Genomic DNA, 7,384 nt, shown 5'->3' with positions numbered 1-7,384 from the left:
TGAAACATATGGGAGGGCTCTGGGAAACGGGTGTTTGGTGAAGCCTTTACATCGGTGCTCTGATTTTCAGTCTCTGGTGATTAGTGCAGGGATGGTTTGGGGTGTTTCTGCCCCACCGCTGTGCCGGAGGCTGGTCCATGAGAGGAGGCAGCTCTGCCCGTCACCCGCTGTAGCAAACGGGAGACCCTTAATCAAAGCCCCTACTGCCTTCAGTTCCTCCAGCCTGAGGACCCCACCTCAATCCCCCTTAAAGTATTGGGTGCTGGTGGCTGCCCTGGGCAGGTCAGTGCTGACCCACCAAGTGGTGGACAAGCCCCAGATCACTGAGTTGAAGAAATTGGTTCAAAAGCAAACATATAGGATGTAGTTCGTGGGGAGACACCACCTGTTAAGAAAGCTAGCACATGCTTTGATAGTTAAAATGAGCAATTGTGGCATGGTATGGGAAAAGGAGGGAGAAGATAAAGGTTGTTAAAAAAAATAAAATGTACAAAAGGGTCCTGTGAAAGACATTTCTTTGGTAGTGCAAGGTAGATCAAACTATCCGTGGCTGGTACCTGCCACTTTGCTACTAGAAAGCTTAACAAAATTGGGAAAGAACAAATATTTTCTATTTACGTGTAAGTATAAAGTGATGCTCTATGTAGCATGATTATTAATGAAATCCTTCTCTCATGTTTCTTATACCTGTCTGTGCTTCCTGGAGCTGGATCTCTCTGCTGCTCAGACGGGATGCTCAGAGGGAGGCAGTGCTCCCAACCTGGGGCTCTCTCCCAGGCCTTGTCAGGAAGGAGAGCTCTGAGGGAGCCGCATGTTCCTCCTGGTCCATGTCTGACACCCTGCTTGTTATGACACTTTTGTTGTTGTTTCTGTTGTTTGAAAGTAACAATTATCTTTTCCTATAACCAGTTTGCTCTTCCTCATCTACAGCATTTTAATTCTTCCTTAGTACTGAGAAGTAGCTGGTTCCTCGGCACTTAGAAGTGCAGCAAACCTCCAAGCTCCTGCTCCTCCTCTACTGTCTGAACCCTGAACTCCCTGGAAACTGCATTTTTGGAGACTGCTTTGATCTTTTACTTAATCTGGTTTTAATTGTATTTATATTTGTTTTATAATATGCCATTCTGTTTGATTGTGTTTTAATATCTTTGCCAATGGTTGCAGCTCAGAATGCAGCTATAAATGGGGATGTCTCATCTCAGTAGGGTTACTTTTTCCTGTTAAAAGATTAATACAGTGGCTGCTGAAGTCCTGTGAAACCTTCAGGTCTGGCTTCCAGGCTCCCCACAGTATTGCTTCTCATTACAAACACCCTGGTTTTACCACTCCAAACCCTTTTCTTCCCAAGACCACTCTATAATGAGACTTCATTGCTTAGACAAAAATTAATTAGGCTTCTCTCATTATCACTGTTTTGATCGGCTATGCTTTAAATGAGCTCTAATTAAAATGCACATTTTAAAAACCTTACTGCTGAATCCTGCTCTCACAGCTCGCTTCTACCGCAGTGATGCCCTGCTTTTGTTCAGTTTGCATTGTGCTACTTTTACAGAACTCTAGCACCAAGTATAAAAACTTCTCTGATTTTTTTTTCCTTGTTTTCTGCATATTTTTTTTTCCAGACTGACTGCCAAATGATTGCTCCTTAGAATGGGGGTTAGCACTGAGCTGTCCAATTCTTTGACATGTGGTAAAAGTGATGAGTTAAGTTTCTTGGTACCCTGTATAGTCTGCAACATTAATTATCCCCAGAATGTTTCAAAACATTTGAGAAACTATGTTAGGAAGTTAAGCGCCCGTTTCTGCTTACCTTAGGTGATACAAATTGCCCTTAACGTATTATTTAAGTTGGAAGGACTGCGGGATCTGTCCCAGTAATGTCCATCACATGGTGAGCTGAAGGCAGCTTTGCTGAGGTGCCAGCACATTTACGAGCTAAACCTGGAGCAGGGCACGTTGAAGGCTCCCTGTCTTTCATAAAGGGTGTAAAACAGAAGATCCTTTCTGCGAAGTACTTTGTGCCCTTCGATGGCTTCCACTGTGAGGGGTTTTGCAGAGAGGTGCTAACGCTTTTTTAAAGATGAGGAAACATGCACGGAGACGGATGCGCAGCTCTCAGTTCAGAATCATCTTCCCATCTCCAGTGTTCACACCCCACTGATGCTGAGGCATTTGCTCCCTGCTCACTTCCAGCATTCATGTGCTGCTGTCCCACACAGTGCTATTTTTCTGCATTTTGCTGGTAGTTTCAGGGCTCTAAATAAGCCGTCAGAACATAGCCACCCCTTGTCTGGAGAAAGAAGGCTTTTTTTTTTTTTTTTTCATGGAGGCCAAAGTGCTACCCTTGAACCCCAGAAGCTCCCTTCAATGCCAACGCCAGATCGCTCCAGATTAATTTAACATTTGCAGACATTGCAGTGATTGACAGCGGAGTGGAGTGGAAAATTCCGGTTTAATCCCGCTCTGTGTGCCACAGACATGGGCTCAGACAGCTTGACCTACATTTAACCCTGGGCAGCAAGAAACTCTTGCGGAGGGGAGCGGGGAGGGGGGGGCGGTTTTCTTCTCAGGGCTCTGAGATTGTTATAGTTTATTGCATGTCCCTGTGTACGTGCATACACGTGTAATTTATCTTACAAGTCTCTGAGCACTTCGTAGGCTGAGCCAAGCTTGCCCTGGCTGGCTTTACTCGGTGAAGAAGCCGTATGAGCCAAGCAGAAAAGTGCTAATGTGCTTGCGTAGCCTTTCAGCAGGGCTTATGGCAACAGCGAAACGCATAGGAGCTCGTTATTTTCTGACAATGGGATTAGGAGTCGAAGTGCTTTCGGATTTGCTTATAGCTGTAAACTTTACAGCTCTCTGCAAAAGCTGATGGGCTGGTGGCTTTCACTAATGTTTTTGTCAGGAAAAGCATAACAGGTAAGTCTTGACTGCCTGCTGCAAAGCCACTCGTCCCGTTGCTTTGGCCCTCTTCATGCTGCAAACAAAAGGCTGGGATAATGGCCTAAAAGTCCAGCCCGTGTGTGCTTTGGGGTGCAGTGTGCTGGTGCAGTGCTAGATGCTGCAGTTTCTCAGCGAGGGGTGCATGTTAAAAGCCGTACGGCTGAGTGATAACAGCGTTAGGTGCTCAGTGTGCCAGCCCTCTCACCTTTTAAAATTATGCCGCATATCCTACTGATGCTATGCTTGCAGATAAGGGAATATGCGTGCTAGCTCTAGCCATGTGCTAGGCGAAATGGACGCGTTCATCTTGTTTAAAATTATGCTCTGTCAGGAGAGTGGTATTGGGCATGCTAAAATCACTGCCCAACAATAACACAGAAGAAATGAAGTGTCTCTCTGTGGTAAAACCATACTCTTCCCAAGGTTACTGCCCAGCTGTAATTTAAGCACTGCTACTGCATTGACAGTTTTACTTTCTCTCTCTCTCTCTCTTTATTATTATTATTATTTTTTAAAGTAGATTGGCTGTAGGCAGGTGTCTACTCTGCAGATGCTTGCAAATTACTTGAATAGAGGACTAACGCACAACGATCTGACAACAAAAAATATATTGTTAGTGGTGTTATGCAGAACCCAGAGTACACCTTCTATAACATACTAGCGTATTTCTATAATATAGTAGTGTGCTATCTTTATTTTAATGCCTTTTCCAGTCTAATCATTTCTTACGGGGTGCCTGGGCGAAGAGCAGGGCGGCAGCTGTAGATGCACGGCGGGCAGTGCTGGTTGCTGCCAGCTGCAGGCACGTCACAGCACCTACCCCTGAGCCTATGAGGCATGAAGTGCACGTGCAGCATCACTTCTCGTCTGTAACTTCGCTCGTGTTCTCTCAGATCGGGATCCTCGTGAGCCCCCAGGCAGCTCTTTAGGCACGTATGGGCATATCCATAAGAAGTGATTACAATAAGTACTCAGGAAACTCATAGCTCGTGCATCTGGAGCCTCACGGTTGCCCTGCATTTTGTCTCCACCAGCTCCGAGACCCCCTTTGGGAAGACATCAATAGGCACGAGGGCCAGGTAAGGGCAGAGCTCACGAGGAGCTTTGTGCTGTCTCTCCGTGCTGGCTTCACCGTGCACTGGCTGCCCAGAGAGCGCCCTGGAGTTATTGGGACTGGATCAGGTCCACGACTGCTAAGCCAGCAACACAATTTTGGTTCAGATTGGGTGTAGGATCACGACTGTTTCAGATGGGGTTGATGCAGCAGCTCCAGTGGAAATTTTATGACTTTATTCTGATTGCAAGAGACTGTAAGATCCTCGATTCGGCTGATGATCAGAAGGACAGGGAATGTCTGACTCCGCAGTGAGTCAGTGCGCCAATGGAGATGACTCAAAAATTGCAGCATGTTTGAGCAACGTGAGCTCATACATACACACACGTCAGGAAGCTGCGGCATGTGTAGTCTGGTACTAAGTGTCCCAAACTTGGATTTAGCACATTGGTGACCCAACGTTACCAAGACAGTGTCTGGCAGCAGCCCAACCCTTCAGCTACTCCAGCACAAAGCCTCCTAACAGAGGAACATTGCCACACAGCTCAGGAGTTGCTCTTAGGGGATGCTGAAGCCCAGAGGTTGCCAGCAGCAGCCCTTGCTATCTCCCTGAGCCCATCCATGTGCTGCTTTGTCAGGGAGAGCGGGGACACAGGAGACTGTGTGAACATCTCTTTTCCCATATATTTCCCTGTTCTTTAAGGGGCTTCTTTAAGGATTCAGGGCTTCACCTTTAGAAATGGACACTGTCACCACCACCGTTACCCCAAGTTACCTGAAGTAGGTTCTCCTCCAGTGGTGCTTTAGCCTCTTTCTGGCCACCTGGCAAGCCAAAGAACCAATTAGAGATCTTTCTTTAATTATGTCTCTTTATGAAACTCTCCCCATCATATTATTAATATTTTTTTCCCTCTTTATTCCTAAACAAGCCTGTGTACCCTCCCCTGTGTTCCCTCCCCAGTAGCTGTCCAATCAATTCATCAAACTCTAACCCAAACTTAACGCTACGTGGTGCCCTGAGGGCTTGCAAAATCAAGATGTATTCTTTCTACTTAGGAGATCATCTTCATCAAAATAGCCAGATAATTGCCAGGGGATGATTACAGTTCTCTAATTATTATTGTTGCTGATGGTAAGTGGTGAATAAGGACGAATGCTGCTCAGTGCTCTGAGCCGACACCCCGAGGGGAGCACCATCAGAAAATGCGTTTTGACGAGGACAGGCACACGAGGACAGCGCTGCTCCAGGAGAAGATGTGTCAGGTGCCCCGAGGGGCTGCAGTGGGCAGCTGGGGAACCAGGGCTTTCGCTGCTGCCTGGGGGGTGCTGACCTGTGTATTTATGGCCAGAAAAGCCAGAAGGATGCTCTTGGCACCCATGGGAACTGCCTGGCGCGTTCCCCGAGGGCTGGCTGCCCCCAGCTCTCCCCCACAACCTGGCCCAGGACTGGGATGTCAGGGAGTGTTTTGGTCCCTGCCTGTGGGAAAGCCCATCCCCAGTGGTCTGTGGGTGTCAGCTCCTCCTTCACCTCACCTTCTGTGCCTTCTGCAGTGTTTCCTGAGCTGTGCTTGGGCTCTCCTCATCATGTGCTGGCCTAGCTCTGCAGAGGTGTCACCGGCACCTCAAGGACTTGCCCAGGCACCCCTCAGCTTAGGCTCCCACTTCTCCGGGCCTTTGTGTGGCCTCTTCCTCACAAGCCTGAAGGTAAGGATTAATGCAGCTCTTCCAGTCCCTGCAAACAGAGCCAGCCCCTGTCCTCTCCTAAATATCTCTGCACCAATGATCCCTGCCTCACCCACCTGCGGAGCTCCTGGCTTTCAGTATCTTTCCAGTGGGCTTTCTCTGAGGTGCGCCAACAAGGAGGGCATCTGCAGGTTCCCCCTGAGGATATCCAGCAGGCAGCTGAGAGGATGAAGACCTGGCAGAGGTGCGGGGAGGTTTGTACTACAGCAGGTTTGTGAAAGCTCAGCCTGTGCCTTGGGAAGGAAATCCCAGCAGGGATCCCATCTCCAGGCAACGCTCCCAGGAGCTCCAGAGAGGCTCCAGCACAGGCAGGAGCCTCGCTGCAGGCGGTGGGTCTGCAGGATGTGACCCAGCAGGGACTCGATCCCCACTGCTGGCAGAGCAGACAAGGAACCTGTTTGCTTGGCCCTGCAGAGACAACTCCAAGTGCCCTCCCGGAGCTGGATCACAGAGGACTTGTTTATGCCCCTTTCCTCTCCAAGTGCTGGGGCAGAGCAGAAGGGCCTGGCCCCAGCAATGTCCCAGGAATCCTTTGTCCTCAGTCTCTGGGGGCTTGGGATTCTCCTCCAGCCCTATCTTGTACCATGACTTCAGGTCCTGCCCCATCTTGGGCAGCAGTTCTTTCAGCTCTGGTCCCACCTCAGTTGACTAACTTGGCTCCACTCCTCTCTTCAGCTGTGCCTTTGTCTCCTAACACTGCGTGGGGCACAGCTTGAGCTCCTGCCCCTGCCTGGGTCATATCTTTGGCTCTGGCTCTTATCTGGGATGTTACTTTACCTCCAGCCCCATCTCAGGGTGTGACTTTGGCTGCAGACCAATTTTGGGGCTGAAGATTTGGCTCCAGCCCTACATTGGGCTGCTTTTTTGGCTCTGGCTCAATATTGAGATTTATTTTTTTTTTTTTCCCTTGGCCCATTATTGGGCTGAAACATTGGTTCCACCCCAATCTTTCACCACGACTTTGCCTCTGGTCCATGAGTTCAGTTCCAGCCTACCCTTGGGCAATGATTTCATCTCTGGCCTCTGCTTGGGCCATTTCTTCTGCTCCATCCCCTGTTTGGGCTGTGACTTCTGATGTGTTACAAACTTGGCTCCAGCCCTGCTCAGGAGCTTAGTGTGGCTCCATCCTGCACTTGAGCCGTTACTTCAGCTCCAGGCCCATGCTAGGCCATGACTTTGGCTGTGGCCACATCTCCATAAGCAACTTAGGCTCTGGCCTGGTATGGGGCAGCTTCTGGGCTATGACTTTGACTCCACTCCCACCTCGGGTTGTAACTTCAGCTCTGGCCCCATTTCGAGCCATGGCATCAGTAGCAGCTGCAGTTAGGCCTCATCTTCAGCTCTTGCTCACTATCAGGACACAGAGGTGGCTTTGGCCCAATATTAGGTTACTACTTTGGCTCTGCAACTCTCCTCCTTAGGAGGCTACTGTGGCTGCTGTCCCCCGTTTGGGCCATGACTTTATTCAGCCCCACCTGAGCTGCAGCTTTGGCTCTGGCCCCATTTTCAGTCGAGACCTGGCTTCAAATTCATTGGGCTGAGATTTTCAGCTCTGTCCCTATCTTGAGCTCCAACACCAGGGCTGGCCCCATTTGGCCCACATCTTTGGCTCCAGCCCCAGTTTGGGTTGTTTCTTTGCCAAAA

Source organism: Aythya fuligula, chromosome 2, assembly GCF_009819795.1.
Source record: "Aythya fuligula isolate bAytFul2 chromosome 2, bAytFul2.pri, whole genome shotgun sequence".
In the NCBI taxonomy this organism is placed as follows: domain Eukaryota; kingdom Metazoa; phylum Chordata; class Aves; order Anseriformes; family Anatidae; genus Aythya; species Aythya fuligula.
The sequence above is the reverse complement of the archived record's forward strand: the minus strand, read 5'-3'. Positions refer to the sequence as shown.